This window comes from Loxodonta africana, chromosome X (genome assembly GCF_030014295.1).
Source record: "Loxodonta africana isolate mLoxAfr1 chromosome X, mLoxAfr1.hap2, whole genome shotgun sequence".
Classification (NCBI taxonomy): Eukaryota; Metazoa; Chordata; class Mammalia; order Proboscidea; family Elephantidae; genus Loxodonta; species Loxodonta africana.
This window is the reverse complement of record NC_087369.1, coordinates 176827067-176852717: the sequence shown is the minus strand read 5'-3', so window position 1 is coordinate 176852717 and position 25651 is coordinate 176827067. Positions and strand designations below refer to the sequence as shown.

The following is a 25651-nucleotide window of genomic DNA, read 5'->3' as shown; positions in this document are numbered from 1 at the left end:
CTTGCTCATGGTGGATTATTTTTTTGATATGTTGTTGAATTCTGTTGGCTAGAATTTTGTTGAGGATTTTTGCATCTATGTTCATGAGGGATACAGGTCTGTAATTTTCTTTTTCTTTTTTTTTTTTTTTTTGTTGTCTTTAGCTGGTTTTGGTATCAGGGTTATGCTGGCTTCATAGAATGAGTTAGGTAGTATTCTGTCCTTTTCTATGTTCTGAAGTACCTTCAGTAGTAGTGGTGTTAACTCCTCTCTGAAAGTTCGGTAGAACTCTCCAGTGAAGCCGTCAGGGCCAGGGCTTTTTTGTTGTTGTTGTTGGGAATTTTTTTTATTACCTTTTCAATCTGTTTTTTTGTTGTTGTTGTTGTTGTTATGGGTCTATTTAGTTGTTCTACTTTTGCTTGTGTTAGTTTAGGTAGGTAGTGTCTTTCTAGGAATTCATCCATTTCTTCTAGGTTTCCAAATTTGTTAGAGTAGAATTTTTCGTAGTAATCTGATATGATTCTTTTAATTTCAGTTGGGTCTCTTGTGATATGGCCCATCTCATTTCTTAGTTGGGTTATTTGTTTCCTTTCCCGTATTTCTTTAGTCAGTCTGGCCAATGGTTTATCAATTTTGTCAAAGAACCAGCTTTCGGCTTTGTTAATTCTTTCAATTGTTTTTCTCTTCTCTAATTCATTTAATTCTGCTCTAATTTTAATTATTTGCTTTCTTCTGGTGCCTGACAGATTCTTTTGTTGCTTGCTTTCTATTTGTTCAAGTTGTAGGGACAGTTCTTTGATTTTGGCTCTTTCTCCTTTTTGTATGTGTACATTTATTGATATAAATTGACCTCTGAGCCCTGCTTTCGCTGTGTCCCAAAGGTTTTGATAGGAAGTGTTTTCAGTCTCGTTGCATTCTATGAATTTCTTTATTCCCTCCTTAATGTCTTCTATAACCCAGTCTTTTTTGAGCAGGGTATTGTTCAGTTTCCAATTTTTGGTTCCTTTTCCCTGATACCTTGAAGCATTCTGTACATTAGTTTTTTATATTCTGCATCTGGCAATTCCAGGAATGTATCTACATCTGGGAATGATTTTGATTCTTTGATTTGGGAGTTTGTAGAAGCAATCACGGTCTGCTTCTTTATGTGATTTGATATTGACTGCTGTCTCCGAGCCATCTTCAAGATACTGTAATGTTTTCTTTTATATTTGCTCACCGAGTCTTATCTTCTTGTTTTGTTTTGTTACAATACACCAAGATGGGCTGCTAGATTGCACTACCTTGATTGCTGTAGCTTTTGAATCACTTATGTCCTGTTACCAGCTGGTCTGAGCTGCTACCAGGTATATAAGCCTATGAGTCCATTCACTATTCTTGAATAGAATCAGCTCAGGTGTCCTAGTCCTCAGGGTCACCTGGTGTGTGGCATAGGCTCTCACCTATTAACTTAGAGGAGTAGTGGTGATGGTTGTATGTGCCAGTTTCTAGTAACGGCAGGGGGTCACACTCCAAGGAGGGCAGGTTGCTGACAGCCTTCCCCCAAGTGTCAGTGAGGTAGGAGCGGCTCTATTCTCTAGAGTGTTCTGGTGGGTGGACTCTGCAGCTGTATCTTAGGCATCCAATGCTTGTACCTCTAAAGATTGGTAGGCGTCACTATCCTCAGTCCCCTTTAGCAGGTGGCTAGGTGGTGTGGGTGGAGGTTCAGCCTTCAGTTCCCTGGTGTGGATCAGTGAGGGCTCTGTTTAATAGTTAGAGAGGTATCTGACCTCCAAAACTTGCCTTTCCTCTGCTCAGCTAAAACACTTACAGTCAGATCTCTATCAGAATTGCCTTTGCATTATAATAGCCACCTGGTTACCTGTAGGGATGAAAGCCAAAGACCGTGGGTCTCTTATGCCTGGATGGAGCTGGTTCTGTATTGTTACTCCAGTTTAGGGAATTCAGGGAGGGATTTTTCCTTGGATTGTTAAATGCTGCTTTTCTCAGGCCAGGAGAACGGGTTAGAAAAGAAAAGAAAAGAAAAAAACCGGCAGTGCACTTCACTCTCTGGTCCAGGGAACTCCAATGTTAATGAAACCGGCTGGGGCAGGGAGGGGAGGGATCAGATAGTTAGTAGAGAGTAGCAGCGGGGCAAGGTAGACAAAGTTACTTATGTTGTTTGGTGAGGACTGTTTTTTCTGAGATTCCAGAGGGGTGTGTAGCTTGTGTGCACTGGCTGGTTCCCCACTGAGACTGCCCCAGAGGTTTAGGGCTGCGTCCCATGCTTGTGCCATCTCAGGAAGCCACAATCAGCTCCTCCACGCTTAGTCCAGAGCCCAGTGCCAAGGTTTCCTGTCTGGGACACTGCGCTCCAGGCTCCAAAACCAGTCGCTGCTTCCCCGTGGTTTTTCGTTTGCATGCCAGCCGCGTCGGGTGTGCAGCCTACATGTGCTGGCCGGGTTCCTTCCGAGGTTGGTCCCGAGGGCTAGGCCTGCGTCCGTGCTTGCCCCGTCTCAGTAAGCCACGATCAGCCCCACCACTCTGGCACCCGGGAACCGCAAGGGCTCAAGCCTACGGCGTGGCACACTGGCTCCGGAAGCGGTCACTGCTTCAGCGTGTGGCTTTTCGCTCCTGTCACTCAGGTCAACTCCTTAGTTCTGTGTTTGATGGTCAGGGTTCGTAGATTGTCCTGTATGTAATCGGTTCACTTTTTTTTTCGAGTCTTTGTTGCAAGAGGGATAAGCGGAAGCTTCTACCTAGTCAGCCATCTTGGTCCCGCCTCCTGACTTCTTTTTTTCAATATGATTTCATTTTGTTGTTGTTGTTGAGCATACATACAGTAAAACATACACCAGTTCAACACTTTCTACATGTACCATTCAGTGACATCGATTACATTCTTCGAGACACGCAACCATTCTCACCCTCTTTTTCTGAGTTGTTCCTCCCCATTAACATACATTCACTGCCCGCTAAGGTTCCTATCTAATCTTTCGAGTTGCTGTTGTCACTTTGATCCCATATAGATAGTTCTTAAAAGAGCGTAATGCTCAAGGCAGACAGTTTTTATTAGTTGGAAGTTGTACGTTTATTTTGTCTTGTCATTGTTAGCTGCTGTTTTGTCAGCCCCTACTCACGGTGACCCCAGGCACAACGGAACAAAAGGCTGTCCCGTCCTGAACCATCCCCATGGTTGGTTGCAGATTGGACCATTGTGGTCCATAGGGTTTTCATGGGCTGAGTTTCAGAAATAGATTTCCAGGTCTTTCTTCTTAGTCTGTCTTCATCTGGAAGCTCTGCTGAAACCTATTCAGCATCATAGCAACATACAAGGCCACACTGACAGGTGGGTGGTGGCTGAGCATGAGGTGCATTGGCGGGGAATCAAACCCCAGTCTCCTACATGGAAGGAAAGAATTCTACCATTGAATCGCCTGCATTGGAGTTCCTGGCACCTTAAAGGTTTGACTGAATTCCATATGAATTCAATTAACTTAGCGCTTTGTTCTGTTGTGCATAGGGTCACTATGAGTCAGGACCGACTCAATGGCACCTAACAACAACAACAGTGCTTCCTTTGGGGGATTTTTTTTTTTTAAAACAGTCTCTCTTTTACAGTACCTTTTTTTTTTTTTTTTTTAAAGAGTTTCTCTTTCCTAAGGCCAGTTTTGGTCATGTATATTTCACAGAAAAGCAAAGATTTTCTCCAGATTCCCAAGTTTATTGGCATGGAGTTGAGTAAATTTGGTTCCTATGTTAAGACTGATGATGCCACAATCACGCCAAGAGGGTATGAAAGGTTTATTACTCACATAATGAGAGATTTTCTGCAGAGAGCAAGGTGGCTTCCAAGCAGGTCTGAATATGGCTTGAGAGAGTAGGGAAAGGAGACTGGCTTGGGGTTTTATTGTAGTTAAGAAGTGGGGCTGGGACAAGGGTCCCCACACTTGGGCAGGGGTTTGTGTGGTTTGAGCCTCCTGTTGGCACCAAACGAGGGAGCACCCAGGATTTCTTATCAGCTTGCTCAGATGTGGGGCAGAAGAGGAAGAAGGAAAGTGAAGCTTAAAAGCTGTCAGCAGTCAAACATCAAAAAATGGAGCCAGGCTCTTTATTACACACTGCCACCCGACACATATCATACCTCTCCCCACGTGGGCTCTGCAATCTACACCTTGGTGTTGCCTTTCCCCCACTCCCTTCTCCTGCACACATAGGCAGACACAGCAACCTCTCCCTTTTTCCCTGGTTTGTGGGTTAAAGTGTCAAGGAGAGAAATTTTTCTTCAGTGCTCAGTCCTGACCCAGTCCTTATCCCCAGTGTCCGGCTCACTGTGGAGCTGCCAGTCTGGCCCCCAACCCTGCAGGATGCCACTCCTCTCCCTTCTCACGTGCTGGCCTCTTCCCTTCCTTCCCTCCCTCCCCACCATCAGAGAACTCGCAGACACACACACACACACACACACACACACACACACACACGCATCTAGTTCTCATAACTTGTTGATTTTATTTTACTTATGTAATTTCCAGCATCCTTGCACCCTGTTGGTGTAAGATTTGGTTTCTACGTGGTTAACCATTTCTCCAGAGTCTCCTTTGGAGACACAGAAGATAGTTCTAGGTCTCTGAGCTTTGCTACGCACAGGGCATTACTTGGAGTGGTGCTGGTCTTCAGGCTCTCTTGTTCCTGGTCTGCCTTATTTTTGTTCATTTTCTTATTCTTCCTGTGGTAAGACTAATATTTTTGACCTTTCTCCTTTCTTAGGCTTTCTCGAACTCTGTTGAAGGGCTAATTTTACCCTCATGGTTATCTTCTTCGCCTTGTATGGAAACAGAAGGGAATTAGTTCAGAAGGAGGACTGGATAGGAAGGGGGGCTTCATAAAAAGGGCTCAGGTTGAGGAGTGAGTTTGGCCAGGAAAGGACAAATAGAAGCCTTGGAGGTATATGGGGAAGAAGAGGAAGACCATGGGTAGGGTCATTGACCTTTTCGATGTTTCTGGACCTGGGTTGACAGAAGGTCTTCTTTCTCCTCCCTTTGGGGCTTGGGGTTGGTTGTTGTTTTTGGCCTGTAGTTGGTTGCTTCACATCTATGCTAGGCTCCCGTGGTTTCTCGGTCAATGGTTGAATCAATCCCTTGGCTGTGCCAGAGGGTACGATGGGTGTTTCTCCCTATAACTCTAAGGATCAGGGTCTCTTTTGGTGACAGAGGTATAGGCAGCAGAAGCAGAAGCATTCTGTAAGGTCTTAGTGAGCCATCTGCCTTAAGAGTGTGACCTTAGTGTTCCCACATAGTAACTGTTCTTACCCCACACGAGCCACCACTCAATTGGCTTGGGTATTGCATAAGGTATCAGTTGTTCCCCCCCCCGCCAGGCTCTCTATACAATTGAGGCCAACAACTGGTTGAGACACACAACCAGTGGTCACAGGGTAAGAGTCATTTCCTTGAGTTTAGTGTCATTCACAGCTTATGCTGGAATTGAAACACATGATTCATCTAAGACACACAGATAGGTCTGGACTGAGACACAGGACCCAGGGCCACTTTACGTAGGGCCCTGATCCCATACTCCCGTCCCTAAATGCCAATTCTTGAAACTTCTGACTTACATCACTCAAATCCCCAACAGAGGATAGATAGGTAGGATTTGTAAAACGCAGCACACAGCAGCTCGGCTTGAAGCACAAGCTAGTCAGCTAGCAGCAGCTCAAAGTACATGCTCGTCAGCAGGCAGCAGAGCCAGTTGGCAAGCCAAAGCATGAGAAGAAAGACCCCAGCTGGTCGGGGACAGCCCCTAGACATCCTGCTTGTAGCGCCAATTGTTGTGGACACCTCACAGAGGCACACGGACCCCTCCCGCCACCCAAAATTTTGTTGGGATGTTGAGGCTGATGATGCCACACGTGCACCAACAGAGTATGAAAAGGCTCATTACTCACATAATGAGACTTTCAGGGGAGAGCAGGGCTGGCTTCCAAGCAGGTCCAAAGTGGCTTGAGAGGTCAGGGAAATGAGACCGACCTAGGATTTTTGTTGTGGTTAAGGGGTGAGGCTGGAGTGAGTGTTCCCACACACAAGCAGGGGCTTGCAGGGTTTGAACTTCCCACTCAAGGAGGGGCGCTCAGGCTTTCTTATCAGCTTTTCTAGGGGTGGACAGAAGGGGAAGAGCTTACAAGGGTGAGCTTACAAGTTGTCAATTGTCACACATCAAAACTAGAGTCAGACTGTGTCACAGAGCTGTTTTACAGAACGGTGTTGTGTAAATGCAAGATGTTCTAGTTCACTTTAGAATTTTCATAACTATTATAACCAAGCTTTTCATATTGTTTTTGGTTTAAACTGCATTTTGTTACATCAGCATATCTCAAATTATGGTTCGTTCAATTTTCTGTAAGGTGGCTGAGACTTGTTTCATCAACATAGGGACGGTGCAGAAAGAGAAAAGACTGCCAGCATCAGCAAGTATGAGACTTTGCCGACAGAAGCCCAGTCCTAATTGTACTGTCTGCTGAATGAGGTAGGGATCTTCACTTCTCTCCCACCGCAGACGATTACTGGAGCACTCAAAGACTGTAATAATAATTACGGAAACTAACCATATTGGCCAGGAATTATGCTAAGTATTCATGTCCATATTCAATCCTCATCACAACCCTATTCAGGTAAGTGGTGAAATAGCTTTTGCTTTGTCAGCACTGCAGGGACGCCTGCAGCCATCCCCACTCCAGTTGCGGAAGCAGAAAAGAACATGGAGGAGGGCACATGCTAAATATTTGTGGGCCTGGCTTAGAAGGAGCACACATTACTCCCACTCACAATTCATTAGCGAGAACTCTCATACCAACACCTAACTGCACGGGAGGCTCAGAAATGTAGTCTCTCTCCAACCTGAACGTTCGAGAGCAGCCAGCCATCTCTAAACTCTAAGCAATCTCCTTATTGCTATAGGTCTGTTTAGACTGAATGAATCATCTGGAGCTGAGGGAAGATCTCCTCCCCTTACCTCCTGCACCGCCCCCACTCCCAGGAAAGCTGAGGTAGAAACAGGAGCTGCTTTGGAAATGACACGATTTTACTGCTATGTTTGCGGTGGCTTTGTAGCCACACAGTAAGAATGTCCCCGTGGCCCTGCGCCCACCCCTCCACCTATGTCACTCAGGGTGTGGGGGAATCCTTTCTCAGCTGCCTGGGCTTCCACGTGACACAGACGTGGGTCAAAGCTGCTACGTGGAAGACTTCAGATGTGTCAAGTGCGTCAGCCTTAAGCTTGGAGGCGGCAGCCGTGCCCAGGATCCTTTCCCTGGGCTGTGCCCACCTCGGATTGCTGCCATCCTGGCCCAGCCCAGGGAGTAGCGTGTGAGCAATCCTGGATCTTGCCGTGCCTGAAGCCAGCAACTTCCTCCAGTCCTTTCAATTGCACAGACCCATAGCCTCCCCTCAGGCTTTAGCCTATTGGGAGTTTTAGTTTCTCTTTGGTATGTAACTTGCGATAGAAAAGTCTCCTCTATTTGAAATGAAGGACAACAGGATTATTTCTTTATCCTACTAACCTGGCCTGAGGACATGGCTCTCTTACCCTTCACAGAAGAAACAGGCATGTATCCTTCGTAAAGTTCTGGCTCCTTGCTGATAAGCCATCAAGCCATAGTACCGTACAAAAGGAGACGGATGAGGCCTTTGCGGATAAGAACCCAAAGGCACGGTGGGGTGGGGGACCACAAGGGGGTAGCTGGACGAAAGGACAGAGGAGAAGGACACTAGGACCACCAGTTTCAAATTAAAAAAAAAAAAAAAACCTGTTGCCTTTGAGTCGATTCCGACTCATAGTGACGCTATAGCACAGGGTGGAATGCCTCATAGATTATCCAAGGACGTGACAGGTGGATTCGAACTGCTGGCGTTTTGTTTAGCAGAGGTAGCACATAACCACTAGGCCACCAGGGTTTCCCCCTTTCCAGATAGGCTACCCAAATCTGGCCCCAAAAATGTGGGGCCAGTTCACTGCGGACAAGACTTGAGTCTGACACTCCCTCCCTCCTTCACCCTGCAAAGCCCAGAATCAGCCTGCAGCCTTGGCCCCGCAGAGGGACTACTGAAGCTTCTGGACTATCTTAAAATGAGTCAGGTCCCAGGCCCCATCGCTTCTGTTCCAAACCCTCCAAAGGGCTCCCATCTCTTCCAGAGGCAAAGCCAGAGCCCTCACAGTGGCTCACAGAGCCCAAGGTGGTCCTGCCCCTTTCCTCTCCGGTCGCCGTCTCTCCCAATCTCTCCCTTGCTCACGATGATCCAGCCACACTGGCTTACTCGCCCTTTCTGAAACACCCCAGCCCACTCCCACCTGAGGATCTTGGCACAGGCTTTTTTCTGTCTGCAACTCTCTTCCCCTGGGACTCGTCTGGCTCACTCCCTGACCTCCTCCAGGTCCTTCTCAAATGTCCTCCCTCAGCCAGGCAGCAATCATGGCTCTTCTCCCCCTCTGCCCACGTATCCGTAGCTCCTGGAACAGTGCCTGCCTGGCACCGAGTGGCCCCAGACACCCTCGCTCCTTAATCAGACCATGGTCTCTCACAGGGCTTGTTAGATGCCATTCTCTTGTCCCGGAGTGCTCCCGGCTTGACTTGCTCCCCCCTACCTGTGCGCCACTTGAAGAGGTGTGGGAGCAAGAGGTAGGTAGGTGCATCCTGATAGGAGAGCCACCTGGGACAGTAAGGCATTGCCAGCGTTTAAGGAGTGTGGGTGCATTTGAAGGTACTGGAGGGTTTTGAACAGAGCGGGGATGTAATTCGCCTTACATCTTAACAGGATCCTTCTGCCTCCCACTGAGAATATGCGGAGGGGAATACCGGGCAGAATGTTAGTGCACTTGGCCACATCCCAGGAGGGACACGCTTTTACACATGGAAACACTGAGGTGGAGTTAATTAAAAAAAAAAAAAAATACGTCGTTGGGGTGTAAATAGGAAGGTGGACAGGGGCTACTGCCACAGCTGGGCACCAGGGCAGGAGGGTGAGTTTATTGCTGCTGTTGGGATGGGGGGGCTTGGTCCTGCCTCCCCTCCCCCGCCCCAGGGCCCGAAGCAAGGCACTAGTGAATGGGACCCAGGTGTGCTGGGGTCCTACTGGTCCAGTGCCTCCCCCACGCACCTCCTAAGAGTCTCAGCCTGTGGACCAGGCATGAGCCACCCTCCCTCGTCTGCGGATGGCTCAGGACAGAGAAGCCCCCTCCTTACCCAACTGCACCACCCTGAGCTGTTGTTGGACGTCTGTTCCAGCTTCTGGCACAACTTCTGCTTTCGACAAGAGGCATCTCAGTCCATGGCACTCAGAATCTGGGGTGGGGGAAGGAAGGGTCCCCTGGAGTGAGGCTTGGGGGAGAGGCAGGTTCCCGTGTGCACAGCCCCCTCCCCGCCAGGTAAACTCTTCTCTCCCACACAAGTCAGTGCTCCCTTGTACCCGACAGCCCCTGTGAGCACCTGAACGGCTCCAACCTCTCACTTCTTCACAACCCACCAGCCTCTCCTGGACCCCAGGTCCCCCTCCACCTAGAGCACTTTCTCCTCCTCTTCTTCACAGCCAGAGTGCCACCCCTCGCAAGGGTTGTCTGGGCTCTCTGTCCCCAATTCCTCACTTCCCAGTCCCTCCTAGCACCCTCACCTCCCCTCAAACCACCGCCGTCTCATTACTAAACCCAGGGTGGGTTCCCAGACCTCCTCGTACATGACCCTTCAGCATCACGTGACAACTGATCACTCCACCTCCTGACACCTGGGGACCTCAGCCTTGCTCCAGAATGCCACTGCACACTCTCCGTTTCTCCCCCTCCTCACCACATGTTGATCCTCAGTCTCCTCTGCCAGTTCTTCCTCTTTGCTCTGATGAGTTGGTGGCACCCACGCTCCACCCCTTCATTCACAGCCTAAGGAATAAGGACGTGAAGGGGGCCCTGAGGAGTCTCCTCAGCTGGAAGAAGTTCTCCACATGGTGACAGTGACTCCTGTGTCTGATCAAAGATGCCTCCTCTTCCTCTCCCCTTCATGTGGGGAAGGGGCTGTCTGTGAGCAGGATGTGACAGGTTTCCAGCTTGGTCTGCATTTCTGCTGTCGCCTTCTTCACCCACTCATTCAGCCAGCACCCTCCAGTGACTCCCGTGTGCCGGGCCCTGGAGGACAGCTTGTTTGCTAGAGATTTCAGTTTTCAGTCTATTCCATTTGTCCTTCATGTTCCCTCTCAAACCCGGCATGCCCCATGAATTTTAACCATCGGCCCTGGGTCCTAGCATGAATCATAACAAATTTTCGAGTGTAACACCATGTGCTGGCCCGTTTGGTGTGAGTATAGGTATTGACTCATTCAATCTACAAACCACCCTGTGTAGGAGATGCTGTCGTTATCCCCATTTTCTAGATGAGGACAAGTGACAGTGTTCTCACCTGCTTTGTGAGCAATTATTTGTTGGATCCAAGGAAAGAGGTTTAAACCAAATCTGCAATTACGATCTACTGTCAGAAGGTGGTAGTAGATGCACAGCTCATGACTTCAAGGCACCAATCACTACCACTGTAAACCACGTGGTAAAAAAGATATGCAAAACTCACGTGTGGCTCACGGTCTACCAACACAGCTTTAGAAAGCAAAGCACCTGGAGAGAGTCGAGAGAATGGATTCACCATCATTTCTAGACATGTACAAATGGTAATAATAACCACAGTGTGGCAGAGTGTATTTCCCAAGGATAGACACAACAAGAGCTCCATCCCACATACTCTTCTACAGGGAGACCTTGACAGCCTCCACTGAGAGGAGCAGTCTTTGTCTCCTCCCGTTGAATGTGGGTGGGCTTGTGGCTGCTACAGCAATGGAGTACAGTGAAAGTAATGCTGTGTGGCTTCCAGGCTGAGTAACAGTAAAACAAACTCTAACAGTATTGAAAAGTGAGATAGAGAGCGCCACAATACTAGTAGGAGACTTCAACACACCGCTTTGTTTTGGTAAAGGAGACAGGACACCCAGAAAGAAGCCCAATAAAGGCACCAAACCAAAACCAAACCCTATGCCATCGAGTCGATTCCGACTCATAGTGACCCTACAGGACAGAGCAGAACTGCCCCACAGACTGTCCAAGGAGCGCCTGGTGGATTTGAACTGCCGACCTCTTGGTTAGCAGCTGCAGCACTTAACCACTACGCCACCAGGGCTTCCAAAGACACAGAGAGTCTCAGGCTCGATTAAAAAACATGATCCGTCTATATGCTGCCTACAAGAGTCACAACTTAGACTCAGGGACAGAAACAAACTAAAACTCAAAGGATGGAAAAAAATATATCAAGCAAACAACAATCAAAAAAGCGCAGGAGTGGCAATATTAATTTCTGACAAAATAGACTTTAAAGTTAAATCCATCAGAAAGGATAAGGAAGGACACTATATAATGATTAAAGGGGCACTACACCAAGAAGATATAACCATATTAAATATTTATGCACTCAATGACAGGGCTGCAAGATACATAAACCCTATCAGCATTGAAAAGTGAGATAGACAGCTCCACAATAATAGTAGGAGACTTCAACACACCACTTTCGGCGAAGAACAGGACATCCGGAAAGACGCTCAATAGAAACACGGAAGATCTAAATGCCACAATCAACCAACTTGACCTGGTAGACATATACAGAACACTCCACCCAACAGCAACCAAGTATACTTTCTTTTCTAGTGCACATGGAACATTGTCGAGAATAGACCACATATTAGGTCATAAAGCGAGCCTTAGCAGAATCCAAAACATTGAAATATTACAAAGCGTCTTCTCTGACCATAAGGCCATAAAACACCAAAAAAACCCACTGCCGTCGAGTCGATTCCGACTCATAGTGACCCTATAGGACACACTAGAACTGCCCCATAGGGTTTCCAAGGAGCACCTGGTGGATCTGAACTGCTGACCTCTCGGTTAGCAGCCGTAGCACTTAACCACTACGCCACCATAAGTGGAAATCAATAACAGGAAAAGCAGGGAAAAGAAATCAAACACTTGGAAACTGAACAATACCCTGCTCAAAAAAGTCCGGATTATAGAAGACGTTAAGGATGGAATAAAGAAATTCAGAGAATGCAATGAGAATGAAAACACTTCCTATCAAAACCTCTGGGACACAGCAAAAGCGGCGCTCAGAGGCCAATTTATATCGATAAATGCACACATACAAAAAGAAGAAAGAGCCAAAAGCAGAGAACTGTCCCTACAACTTGAACAAATAGAAAGTGAGCGACAAAAGACTCCATCAGGCACCAGAAGAAAACAAATAATAAAAATTAGAGCTGAACTAAATGAAATAGAAAACAGAAAAACAATTGAAAGAATTAACAAGACCAAAAGCTGGTTCTCTGAAAAAAATAACAAAATTGATAAACCATTGGTCAAACTGACAAAAGAAAAACAGGAGAGGAAGCAAATATCCCAAAGAAGAAATGACATGGGTGATATTACAACAGACCCAACTGAAATTAAAAGAATCATATCAGATTGCTATGAAAAACTGTACTCTAACAAATGTGAAAACCTAGAAGAAATGAATTCCTAGAAACACACTACCTACCTAGACTAACACAAACAGAGGTAGAACAACTAACAAAAACATAACAAAAGAAGAGATTGAAAAGGCAACTAAAAAAAAAAACTCCCAACAACAACAAAAAAAAGCCCTGGCCTTGACAGCTTCACTGGAAAATTCTACCAAAGTTTTAGAGAAGAGTTAACACCACTACTACTAAAGGTATTTCAGAAAATGATGAAATACTCCCAAACTCATTCTATGAAGCCAGCATACCCCTGACTCCAAAACCAGGTAAAGACATCACACACACACACAAAAATTACAGAGCAATATCTCTCATGAACATAAATGCAGAAAATACTGAGAGAATTGTTGAAGATTTGTTGGCATCTATCCACGATGCTCATCGAAGTCCACATAAGGTAGATCTCAAAAGACAGTCACCAAAAAACATATTATAATCAAACTTGCCAAAACCAAGGATAAAGAGAGAATTTAAAGAGCGGCTAGAGATAAACTAAAAGTCACCTACAAAGGAGGGTCAGAAAGAATAAGCTCGGACTACTCAGCAGAAACCATGCAGGCAAGAAGGCAATGAGATGACTTACATAAAGCACTGAAGGAAAAAAAAATGCCAGCCAAGAATCATATATCCAGCAAAACTGTCTCTCAAATATGAAGGCGAAATTAGGACATTTCCAGATAAACAGAAGTTTAGGGAATTCATAAAAACCAAACCAAAACTACAAGAAATACTAAAGGGAGTTCTCTGGTGAGAAAACCAATAATATCGGATATCAACCCAAGGCTAGAACACAGGACAGAGCAACCAGAAGTCAACCCAGACAGGGAAATCACAAATATAAACCAAGATTAAAAAAAAAAAAAAAAATGCTCAAAACAGGGAAAACAGCGATGTCATTATGTAAAAGAAGACAACATTAAAACAATAAAGAGGGACTAAGAAATGTGTAGTCATAGATCTTTCATATGGAGAGGAAGTCAAGGCGATATAAAGAAATAAAAGTTAGATTTAAACTTAGAAAAATAGGGGTAAATATTAAGGTAACCACAAAGGAGACTAACAATCCTACTCATCAAAACAAAATACAAGAAAAAAATAGAGACTCAGCAGAAACGAAATCAACAACAACGAATAAGAGGAGAAGACAGTATATAAAGATAAACTACTCAGCACAAAAAATTAAGTGGGAAGAAGAAACTGTCAATAACACACACACAAAAAAGACATCAAAATGACAGCACTAAACTCATACCTATCCATAATTACGCTGAATGTAAATGGACTAAATGCACCAATAAAGAGACAGAGAGTGGCAGAATGGAGAGACTGACTTGAATTTTAAAGTTTCACTTAAAACATAATAAATACTAAAAAGAAAGAGTGGAAAACTAAAATATCACATCATTTTTCTTTTGAACTGTTAGTACAGTGTATTACTGTAATGGATTTTACAACATTTAAGCAATATTGCATTCCTTAAATAAACCCTACTTTGTTATAATGTATTATTTTCTTACTGTGATGTACCTTCCGCTTGCTAAAAGTTTATATAAGGGATTTTTGTCTTGGTAATCGTGAATGAAACCATTCTGTATTTTTCCTTTTTTGTACTATCTTTTTTTATCTGATTTAGTTATCCATAGTATATTTTTTCCTAAGAGTTGTTTGGAAATTTTCTCTCTGCTTCCATTTTCTGGAATAATTTCTATAGCATTTGGGACACTCTGAGTTTGAAGGCTGAGTAGAAGTCCTTTGTAAAATCACATGGGTCTGATGCATTTATCCTTGACAACTTTATTACTTCTGCTCAAATTGGTCTGTTTAGTGTTCTATCTCCAACGCGGTTAATTTTCATAAATTACATTTCCCCCAGAAATTATCCACTTCATCCAAGCATTCAAATTCTTTTTCTATTTTTTCTATAGAGGTCTTCAAAATAGTCTCCTGCTCATAAATTCGTGTTGTTTTGATACTAATTTCTCTCTTGTCTTTTTTTTTTTTTTTTGTATATTTATGCTTACTTGTGTATTTTAACTTACTTTATTAGGTTAATGGAAACCCTGGTGGCGCAGTGGCTAAGTGCTACGGCTGCTGACCAAAGGGTCCGCATGTTCGAATCCGCCAGGAGCTCCTTGGAAACTGTATGGGGCGGTTGGACTCTGTCCTATAGGGTCGCTAGTTCGTCAACGTTGTTGACTTTTTCAAGGACCAAATTTTTGCCATGACAACTTTATCATTCCTCATTCTCTACCTCATTAACTTCAGCTTTTATCTTTATTAACTTCCTTTCTTGTGGTTTTCTTCTGATTACTTCCGTGCTGTTTCTGATCCTTTTGAGTTACCAATTAATTCATTTTCATTCTTTCTTTTTGATTACGAATGGATGGACCTTGAAAACATTATGCTAAGTGAAAGAAACCAGATACAAAAGGTCACACACATATTGTATGATTCTGTTTACATGAGATATGAATAGGTAAACCGACCGAGACAAAAAGCAGGTTAGTGGTTGCCAGGGACAGGGGAGAACTGGGAATATGTAGAGACTGTTTAATGGCTACAGGATTTCCTTTTAGGGTGATGAAAACGTTCTGCAATTATATAGAGGTGATGGTTGAACATTGTAACGTACTAAATGCCACTGAATTGTAAACTTCAGAATGGTTATAATGGTTAATTTTGTGTTATATGACCTTTTACTTAATAAAAAATCAAGCAACAGCATTAATGCAAAAAAAAAAAACACACTATAGAGACATAGATCAGTGGTTGGCACAGGCTGGGGGAGGGTTTGTCTGCAAAGGGCATGAGGCAACTCAGGGTGTAGAAAATGTCCTATATCTTAAGTGTGGTAATGGCTACACAACAATATACACTTATAAAATTCTTAGAGCTGTTCCCCTAAAATGAGTCTATTTTGCAGTATGTAAATTACCTCATAAGCCTGAGTTACAAAAAACAAACAAACGAACAAAAATAATGAATAAAACAGTAAAGAGAAAGGTGTGCAATTCAGAACAGGAATTTCAACCCCAGACGAAGTCCCAGGATGACAGCTACCTAGACAGTCTACCAAGAGATAACCATCGCAGACAGAAATGGGAGAGAGGACACCAAGGGAGAAGGTTTTTAAAATCACCAATGTTAAGGTAAGGAGCCAACATGGCACCATAGACAGATGTATCACGCCAGCCCTCTGCAACAAAGACCTGAAAACCTAAGTAAAACAGATACAAACATCAATCCTGGAACCCTAAGTATCAAATGAAGGGGTGAAGAACTAGATCAAACACCCAATGGAAGAAGAAACTGATGAAAAACAGAATGATGAGATATACGGATTGGAGGTTCCCTGCCAACTAACACTGCACAATGTCACCACCTTGGAACACAGCCAGCAAGGACCCTGGATGGGGAGTACAGGAAGACAACTTCGTGGAGCTCCCAAAAGGAGACATAGCACCTGGTACCCGGAGAAACACGCTTTCCCACCCCGCACCCTTCTGCCCCATACACCACCTCCACCCCTTCCTGACGGGCCATGCTGCACCACTAGCTAGAGAGCCATCAGACTGCTACCACCTTGGGTCCACCCCACCCCCACCGGCTGACTCCCATAGCTTCATTTTTATTGTTTTATCATTTTCATATTTTTTCTCCCCCGCCTCCCCCACTTAGCCCTGTATGCCACCTCCACTCCTTCCTGATGGACCATGCTATGTCACTAGGCTAGAGAGCCACTGGCTTGCCGCCACACTGGTTCTGCCCCATCTCCACCCACCAGCTCCCTCTTTGCCACAATTTTTTCTGCTTTTTTTTTTTCTTTCTCTTCTTTCTCCCTCACCCTTAGCCCCGTAGATCATCTCCCTGCCTTTCCACTGGCCCTCAGATCTACCCTGTCCCCACTCACCAGCCTCCGCCATTTTTATTTTATTATTAGGTTTTTTTTTTTTTCTCATTCTTCCTTTTCTTTCTCCCTCCCACCTATCCCCGTACACCACCTCTCCCCCCTTCTGTCAGACCTGGCCTCCCAACCACGGCTAGAGAGCCACAGACCCACCACCACCTGGGGTCTGCCACTGAAGCCGGCTTGGGGGCTGGGGGCATGGTAAAATAAACGCAAGTACTTAGTTTTGCCAAGAGCGCTGTCTTCTCTGGTTCCAGAGGTGTGAGTAGACTGTGTGGCTGGCTCACTATCTCTCCCTGAGGAAAGAAGAACGAAGAGGGAGGCCTCACACTGCCTGACTTTAGAACATATTACACTTTTTTTTTTTTTTTTTACACTACCACAGTAGCCAGAGCAGCCTGGTACTGGTACAACAACAGATACATAGACCAATGGAACAGAATTGAGAATCCAGACATAAATACATCCACAGACGAACAGCTGATATTTGACAAAGGCCCAAAGTCATTAAAAGGGGAAAAGACAGTCCCTTTAACAAATGGTGCTGGTATAACTGGATATCCATCTGCAAAACAATGAAACAAGACCCATACCTCACACCATGCACAAAAACTAACTCAAAATGGATCAAAGACCTAAATATAAAATCTCAGATGATGAAGATCATGGAAGAAAAAATAAGGGAAACACTGGGAGCCTTAATACACGGCATAAGCAGTATACAAAGCATTACTAACAATGCACAAACACCAGAAGAGAAACTAGATAACTGGGAGCTCCTAAAAATCAAACACCTATGCTCATCCAAAGACTTCACCAAAAGAGTAGAAAGATTACCTACAGACTGGGAGAAAGTTTTTAGCTATGACATTTCTGATCGGCATCTGATCTCTAAAATCTGCATGATACTGCAAAAACTCAACTACCAAAAGACAACCCACTTAAAAAATGGGCAAAAGATATGAACGCACTTCACTAAAGAAGACATTCGGGTAGCTAACAGATACACGAGGAAATGCTCATGATCATTAGCCATTAAAAAAAAAAAAACAAATGCAAATCAAAACTACAATGAGATTCCTTCTCACTCCAACAAGGCTGGCATTAATCCAAAAAACACAAAATAACAAACGTTGGAGAGGTTGTGGAGAGACTGGAACACTTATACACTGCTGGTGGGGATGTAAAATGGTACGAGCACTTTGGAAATCGATTTGGAGCTCCCTTGAAAAGCTAGACATAAAAGTACCATACGATCCAGCAACCCCAATCCTTGGAAGATATCCTAGAGAAATAAGAGCCGTCACATGAATAGATATACGCACACCCATGTTCATTGCAGCACTCTTTGCAATAGCAAAAAGGTGGAAGCCACCAAGGTGTCCATCAACAGATGAATGGATAAATTATGATATATTCACACAATGGAATACCGCACATCGATAAAGAACAGCGATGAATCTGTGAAACATTTCATAACATGGAGGAATCTGGAAGGCATTATGCTGAGTGAAATCAGTCAATTGCAAAACGACAAATGTTGCGTGCGACCAGTATCATAAGAACTCCAAAAATAGTTTAAACACAGAAGAAAATATTCTTTGATGGTTATGAGGGTAGAAAGGGAGAGGGGTATCCACTAATTAGATAGTAGATAAGAACTATTTTAGGTGAGGGGAAAGACGACACACAATACAGGAGAGGTCAGCACAACTGGACTCTGCCAAAACCAAAGAAGTTTCGAAGTTTCCTGAACAAACCGGATGCTTCGAAGGCCAGAGTAGCAGAGACGGAGGTCTGGGGACCATGGTTCCAGGGGACGTCAAGGTCAATTGACGTAACAGAATCTATTAAGAAAACATTCTGCATCCCACTTTGGTGAGTGGCGTCTGGGGTTTTAACGCCAGCAAGGGGTCATCTAAGATGCACCAATTGGTCTCAACCCACCTGGAGCAAAGGAGAATGAAGAACACCGAAAGACACAAGGTAATTACCAGCCCAAGAGACAGAAAGGGCCACATAAATCAGAGGCTACATCAGCCTGAGACCAGAAGAACTAGACGGTGCCCAGCTAGAACCAATAACCGCCCTGACAGAGAACACAACAGAGAATCCCTGATAGAGCAGGAGAGCAGTGTGATACAGACCTCAGATTTTCATAGAAAGACCAGACTTAATGGTCTGACTGAGACTAGAAGGACCCAGGAGGCCATGGTCCCCAGACCTTCTATTAGCCCAAGACTGGAACCATTCCCAAAACCAACTCTTCAGAAAGGGATTGGACTGGACTATAGGATAGAAGATGATACTAGTGAGGAGTGAGCTTCTTGCCCAAGTAGACACATGAGACTGTGTGGGCAGCTCCTGTTTGGTGGCAAGATGAGAAGACAGAGGGGGACAGAAGCTGGCTGAATGTACACGGGGAATACAGGGTGGAGAGAAGGAGTGTGCTGTCTCATTAAGGGGGGAGAGCAACTAGGAGTACATAGCAAGGTGTATACAAATTTTTGTATGAGAGACTGACTTGATTTGTAAACTTGCACTTAAAGCACAATAAAAATAAATAAATATTTAAAAAAAGAGTGGCAGCGTTTTTTTTTTTTTTTTGAGAGTTTTTTATTGTGTTTTAGATGAAGGTTTACAAAGCAAATTAGTATCTCTTTAAACAATTAATACACATATTGTTTTGTGACATTGGTTGCCAAACCCACCAAATGTCAACACTCTTCCCTTCTCGACCTTCTCGACCATTACCAGCTTTCCTGTCCCCTCCTGCCTTCTCTTCCTTGTCCCTGGGCTGGTGTGCCTATTTAGTCTCGTTTTGTTTTATGGGCTTGTCTAATCTTTGGCTAAAGGGTGACCCTCAGGAGAGACTTCAGTACTGTGCTAAAAGGGTGTCCAGAGGTAACACTCTTGGGATTTCTCCAGTCTCTGTCAGACCAGTAAGTCTAGTCTTTTTTTGTGAGTTAGAATTTTGTCCTACATTTTTCTCCAGCTCTGTCTGGGCCCCTCTACTGTGGTCCCTGTCAGAGCAGTCGGTGGTGGTAGCTGGGCACCATCTAGTTGGGCCTGACTCAGTCTAGTGGAGGCTGTGGTAGTAGTGGTCCACTAGTCCTTTGAACTAATCTTTCCCTTGTGTCTTTGGTTTTCTTCATTCCCCCTTGCTCGCGACGAGGTGGGACCAGTGGAGTATCTTAGATGGCTGTGCACAAGCTTTTAAGATTCCAGGCGCTACTCACCAAAGTAGGATGTAGAATGTTTCTTTTTAAACTATGTTATGCCAATTGAGCTAGATTTCTCCTAGGCCATGGTCCCCAGCCCTCAGCCCAGCAATTCAGTCCCTCACGGAGTTTGGATGTGTCTATGAAGTTTCCATGACCTTGCCTTGGTCAAGATGTGCTGGCTTCCCCAGTATTGTGTGCTGTCTTACCCTTCACCAAAGTTCCCACTTATCCGTTGTCTAGTGTTTTTCCCTCCCCATCCCTCCCCTCCTTCCTAACCATCAAAGACAGTTATTTTCTGTGCATAAATCTTTTCGTGAGTTTTTATAGTAGTGATCTTATACAATATTTGTCCTTTTGTGATTGACTTATTTCATTCAGCATAATGCCCTCCAGATTCATCCACGTCGTGAGATGTTTCTTGGATTCAACATTGTTCTGTATCTTTGCGTAGGGTTCCATTGTGTGTATGTGCCATAATTTGTTTATCCATTCATCTGTTGATGGGCACTTAGGTTGTTTCCATCTTTCGGCTATCGCGAACAATGCTGCAATGAATGTAAGTGTGCATATGTCTATTCTTGTGACGTCTCTTATTTCTCTAGGATATATTCCTAGGAGTGGGATTGCTGGATTGTATGGCACTTCTATTTCTAGGTTTTTTGTTTTTTTTTTTTAATATTGTACTTTAGATGAAGGTTTACAGAACAAGTAATTTTCTCATCAGTTAGTACACACATTGTTCTATGACTTGGTTACCAACCCCACGACATGTCAACACTCTCCCTTCTCAACCACGGGTTGCCTATTACCAGCTTTCCCGTTCCCTCCTGCCTTCCAGTTCCTGCCCCAGGGCTGGTGTGCCCCTTTAGTCTTGTTGTGTTCCATGGGCTTGTTCAATCTTTGGCTGAAAGGTGAACCTCAGGAGTGACCTCATTACTGAACTGAAAGAGTGTCCGGGGGCCATACTCTCAGGCTCTCTCCAGTCTCTGTCAGGCCAGCAAGTCTGGTCTTTCTTTTTGAGTTGGGATTTTGTTCTGCATTGTTCTCCAGCTCTGTCTGGGACCCTTTACTGTGATCCCTGTCAGAGAAGTCGGTGGCGGTAGCTGGGCACCATGTAGTTGTACTGGACTCAGTCTGGTGGAGGCCATGGTAGATGTTGTCCATTAGTCCTTTGGACTCATCTTTCCCTTGTATCTTTAGTTTTCTTCATTCTTCTTTGCTCCAGAAGGGGTGAGAGCAGTGCAGTATCCTAGATGGCTACTGACATGTTTTAAGACCCCAGATGCTACTCACCAAAGTAGAATGTAGAACATATTTTTATAAACCATGTTATGTCAATTGAGCTAGATGTTCCCCAAGATCATGGTCCCCACATCCTTCAGCCCAGCAATTCGGTCCCTCAGGGAGTTTGGATGTGTCTATGGAGCTACCATGACCTTGACTTATGCCAGTTGTGCTGGCTTCCCCAATATTGTGTACTGTCTGAGTGCAGCACCTGGCCATGCCCAATAATAGTCCCGTTTTCTCCCAGAGTGAGTAGAGTAGTCCCTGAGCCTACCCGCTAAAGGCCCATTTGGTACTCCCAGGCCCAGCCCCCTTGGCCTTACCTCCCACTGCACCAGACCCTTCCGGAACACCCTCCCACTCGCTTCCAGTCAACGGCACCTGGGAGAGACAGCCTCTTCCAGCTGTATGATGCTCACATGGCCTGACCCCCTAGGCTGTCTTGTTTTAGAAAGTCCAAGGAAACCCCCTCTTGGCTCGTTTTCTTATGCAGCCTTGAAGAATTACTGGCCTCTCCTGCTCCCAAGAGCAGTGAGCAAGAGAGGGGTGTTGGATTCACAATGGCCAGCTATGACGTGAGCTGGCTTCAGGGTGGGGGCGGCCTCCTCTGCTCCCGCCTCTCTGCTGCCCTTTACAGCTGGACAGCTCTAGATTCAAGTTCAGCCCTGCACACATACCTGCTGGATGACCCTGGCCACTCGCTCACACTTTCTGAGCTTCCCGCTCCTCACTGTAAATGCTCTCATTAATGGGATTCGTGAGAGTAATTGGGGTTGTGGGCTTGGCAGCTGGCAGAGGCCCAGGGAAGGGCAGCAACTCCCAGCACTACAGTTCTTGTGTTCATGGGGATCAAGTCCACACATGATCCTCCTCTGTCTCCTGGGGAGCTGCCTGTGTCTGGAACATAGTAGGTCTGCAGGAAAGGTGTGGAGGGCATTCTGGGAGTGCCCTCAGAGATATATCCTGTCCCCAAAGGCATCTTCCCTTATTTTCCTGGCTGGGTTCTCTCACTTACGACAGGAATTGCCTAGAGACCTTGGTGAAATGCAGATTCTGATGCTTTGAGTGGGGAGGGAGTGGACAGATGGGAAGGGAGGGTGCCTGAGGGTCAGCTTTTCCAGCAAGCTCCCAGGTGACCTGAGCCTGCTGGTCTATGGATCGCATTTAGACCAGCGAGGGCTCAGCCCTAGAACTCCAGGTCCTGCTGAGTCCTGGAGGCTAGGCTTGGCAAGGGGATGATACAGGTTCTGTCCTGCCCAGGGAGCGCCCTCCAGGGCCCCGGCAACGGGCCCTTTGTTTTAAAGCTAGGTCCCTGCAGTGAACTGGGCAAGCCCCAGACCCTGCATATGGCATTTGCTTCTCAGCTAGCATAAGCAGTTTTGCACCAAGAAGCTTGCAAACGCTGCAGGTCCTGGGCCTCTCTGGGCCTCAGTTCCCCCATCTATATAGGGGGAGGCTGGGATAAACTGATACCCTCTTTTCCCTTTATGGTTCCCTGCGCCCGTCTGCCCTCGCCTTGAAATTCACCACCTGAGCATCAGCCCCAGGGGTGGGGCTCCCACCCCATCAGCAAGAGTCCCTGGGACACAGCGTCACCCAGGCCACTAAGAACAGCCAGGCATAGTCCTTAGCACTGTGCATCTACAAACTCACCTCGTCCTCACAGCAACCCCGTGAGAGGGGTACTTTACCCTCCGCCCCTGTTTTACAGGTGAGCCCCAGAGAGGGAGGCCTGTTGTCCAAGCTCACAGGTGGTGAGGGGTGTGTGGTGGGAGGGGCTCAGGCCCGGTTCCTTGAGCCTGCAGGGCTGGGCTCTGGCTCCTCCCAGCACACCAAGGAAACACCCCACTTGGTTTCCTTGGCACAGAGCAGGCGCCATGACTGTGCACCCCATCCACCTGGGTGATGAAGGTGTGAGGAAAAGGTGCCCCAGTCTAGCCGGGGCGGTGGGGGTAAGCCAGGACAGCCTCTTTGGAGAACTTTTTGGCAGTGTTGACAGAAATAGAAATTTCATGTGCCCTTTGCCCAGCCGTTCTGCTCTGGCCAATGTCGTCTGCACAAAGCATTGTCCATGGGAGCAAAGGACTGAGAGCCCCTAAGTGTCCCTCCGAGGGGGACACATTTGGGAAATTCTAAACCACTGGACACTAGAAAGAGTAAGGAAGTTTCTGTATTAGCGGGGAGTAAGCCCCCAAGTCTGGTGAAAAAAAGCTGTGTAGAAAGTGTATCCATGTGTTTCATTTTTTTAACCATAAGCATGTGATGCCTCCTAAAAGATTTAAAAACTTGTTATATGAATAAATATCTACCCTTTGGACTATGCAAGGTGGTTGAAGAAAGGGCCCAGTTCAGGTACAAGTTCTGGCTCTGCCACTTTCCAGCTGTTCAGCTCTAGGCCAGCAGGTTAGCCCCACAGCCCCAGTTTTCTTATCAGCAGGATGGGACGCGATGCCAGCCTGGGCAAAGGGCAGAACGGGAATCACCTGCCCCCGCCCCCATTTTACGGATGAGGAAACCGAGGCCCCAAGGGGTAAACCACATTCGAATCCCCAAATAGGCTGTGTCCTCACTTCTGGGTGGACAGCCTTGCGGGGTACAGAAGCAGGAACTGGCTTCAACCCTAAGTAGTATGGGCAGCTCCCCACTGCAGCAAGGGTCAAGGATTAAGTCCAGTCTGGTCCTAAAGGAACAGCTCCTGGTTTCACATGTTCCTGTACGTTCCATCAACCATGTGCTTTCCTTGAATCATCAGAAGGAAGGGACAGGCGGGTTGGTGGCGCTGGCTAGCCCTACGAGCCATGCCAGAAGCCGGGGCTGCCTAGGAGGCAGTCTAGGAGTGGGCCTCTCCCCGGGGGCCAGTCCAAATCTGGGCTCTGACACTTCTGGCTGCGGGAGCTGTCCATGCCTCAGTTCCCTCACCTGTAAAACAGCAGTGACAGCATGTATCTCAGAGGGCGGTGCAGGATCAAATGAGAGGACTCACACGAAGTAGTTAGAGCTCTGGCCGGCAGAGAAGAATACAATAAGTTAGCTGTTATTTTTAAAAAGTAAATATTTATAACAGAGGAAAGTTCAAGAAAATCCCAGACTGGCCCTTGTTGCCTGTGGAGGTGAGGCCAGGAAGCCAGGAGCTCCTTGGAGTGGTAGGCATCTGATTCCAGCCCCCTTCGGTCCTAGGAGCAGCTTGTCCCCTCCCCGGATCGGGGTAGGGGGGCGGCCACACTGTCCTGGTACAGGGGCTGGCTGTCTGTGTTCCCTGACTGGCACGTCAGGCGGAACAGACTTGGCCAACTGGCTGGAGGCCCTGTGGCCACAGGCCTGGGGAGAGACGGCTCAGAAAGGCTCCTGTGTTCCACCCCAGCCCAGGCCTGGCTTTTTCCAGACCAGAGCCTCACGAGTCTTTCGAAAGAACACCAAGTACCTGAGGCCCTGGCAAGTTGTGTGGCCTCATCAGAGCCACTTTACACCTCTGGGCCTCCGTTTCCTCACCCGTAAAATAGGGATGGTGGTCAGGACCCACATCACAGGGCAAGCAAAAGATTGATGAGAAAATGGACATAAAGGTGCTCTGTCATGATCATCCCCACAGCCATGTCTCTCTCGTATAGTGCTCCCCTGTGCCAAACCTTCTTCTGTGTGGTCTATACAGACGATGAGGAAACTAAGGCACAGAGAGGTTGGGGCACTTGTTCAAAGTCACACAGCTGGTAAGTGGCAAAAGCACCATCCTAGGTAAATATGGCTCAGGGGTCAGGCTAGGCTTTGGAAGCTTCAAACGCAGCTCCCCACAGGCAGTGCTGGCCAGGGCAGAAAGGCCAGGGTGCTATGGCTGGGGTGTGGTGCCCACAGCGGGGCTAGTGCAGAGTAGCTCATGCAGGCTTTGGGATCTGAAGCTCCATGTTCCCTGGGTGCCCTCTGTGAGCTGGGCAGTGAGGGAAGTGCCTTCTTTGTCGAATTGCTTTAATCTGCTTTAGAGAGTGGGATCGAAGCCTCAGAGGTGGAGGGCCCGGGGGGAGCAGCAAAGTGTAGATTTGCACTCGACCAGCCCAACTCCAAGTCTGCAACCGAGGGCAAGGATCCTGGGTGTAAGCAAGAATGGAGGGTGCTGGCATTCCTCCGAAGAAGGGGGCTTTTGATGGCTGCAGGGACTCTGAGCAAAATTGTTCCACTGAACACTGTCTTTTGAGCATCTGACTACTGCTTTCCAGAGCTTCCACCTTCATCCCAGCTCACCCTGAGCTCCTACACTTGCCGTGGAAGTCCACTGAGAGGCAGTGACTTGCCCAAGGCTCAGAACCCCAATTCCTGGCCCTTAGGGGCTCCCTCACAAACCACATGGCATCTCCATCCACCCTCATATTCATCCATCCATCCACCCACCCACCCACCCAACCGTCCGTCCGTCCTCACATCCACCCATCTACCCACCCATCCATGCAACCACCTTCACACCTACCCATCCACCCATCCATCCATCCATCCATGCACCCTCACACCCACTCATCTACCCACCCATTTGTCCATCCATCCACCCTATCACCCACCCATCCACCCATCCATTCATCCATCTATCCCTCACACCCACCTATCCATCATCCACCCTCACACCCATTCATCTATTCATCCATCCATCCCTCCCTTACACCCACCTATCCATCCATCCACCTCACATCCATCCACCCATCCACCCA

General features: G+C 46.6%; 1 long non-coding RNA gene across 3 annotated transcripts; it reads right to left on the bottom strand.

Annotated features, from left to right (window-relative positions):
- Window positions 1-3629: 3629 nt before the first annotated feature.
- LOC135228821 (uncharacterized) lies at window positions 3630-13406 on the bottom strand. 3 transcript variants are annotated; one of them, XR_010319696.1, is made up of 4 exons: window positions 9194-13406; window positions 5903-5984; window positions 4946-5139; window positions 3630-4780 (listed from the first exon to the last, which is right to left on the bottom strand). It is a non-coding gene; the product is annotated as an uncharacterized LOC135228821 (long non-coding RNA). The 3 variants fall into 3 exon arrangements; XR_010319695.1 differs by having other exon boundaries at window positions 5903-13406; XR_010319697.1 differs by lacking the exon at window positions 5903-5984.
- Between the last annotated feature and the right edge of the window lie 12245 nt (window positions 13407-25651).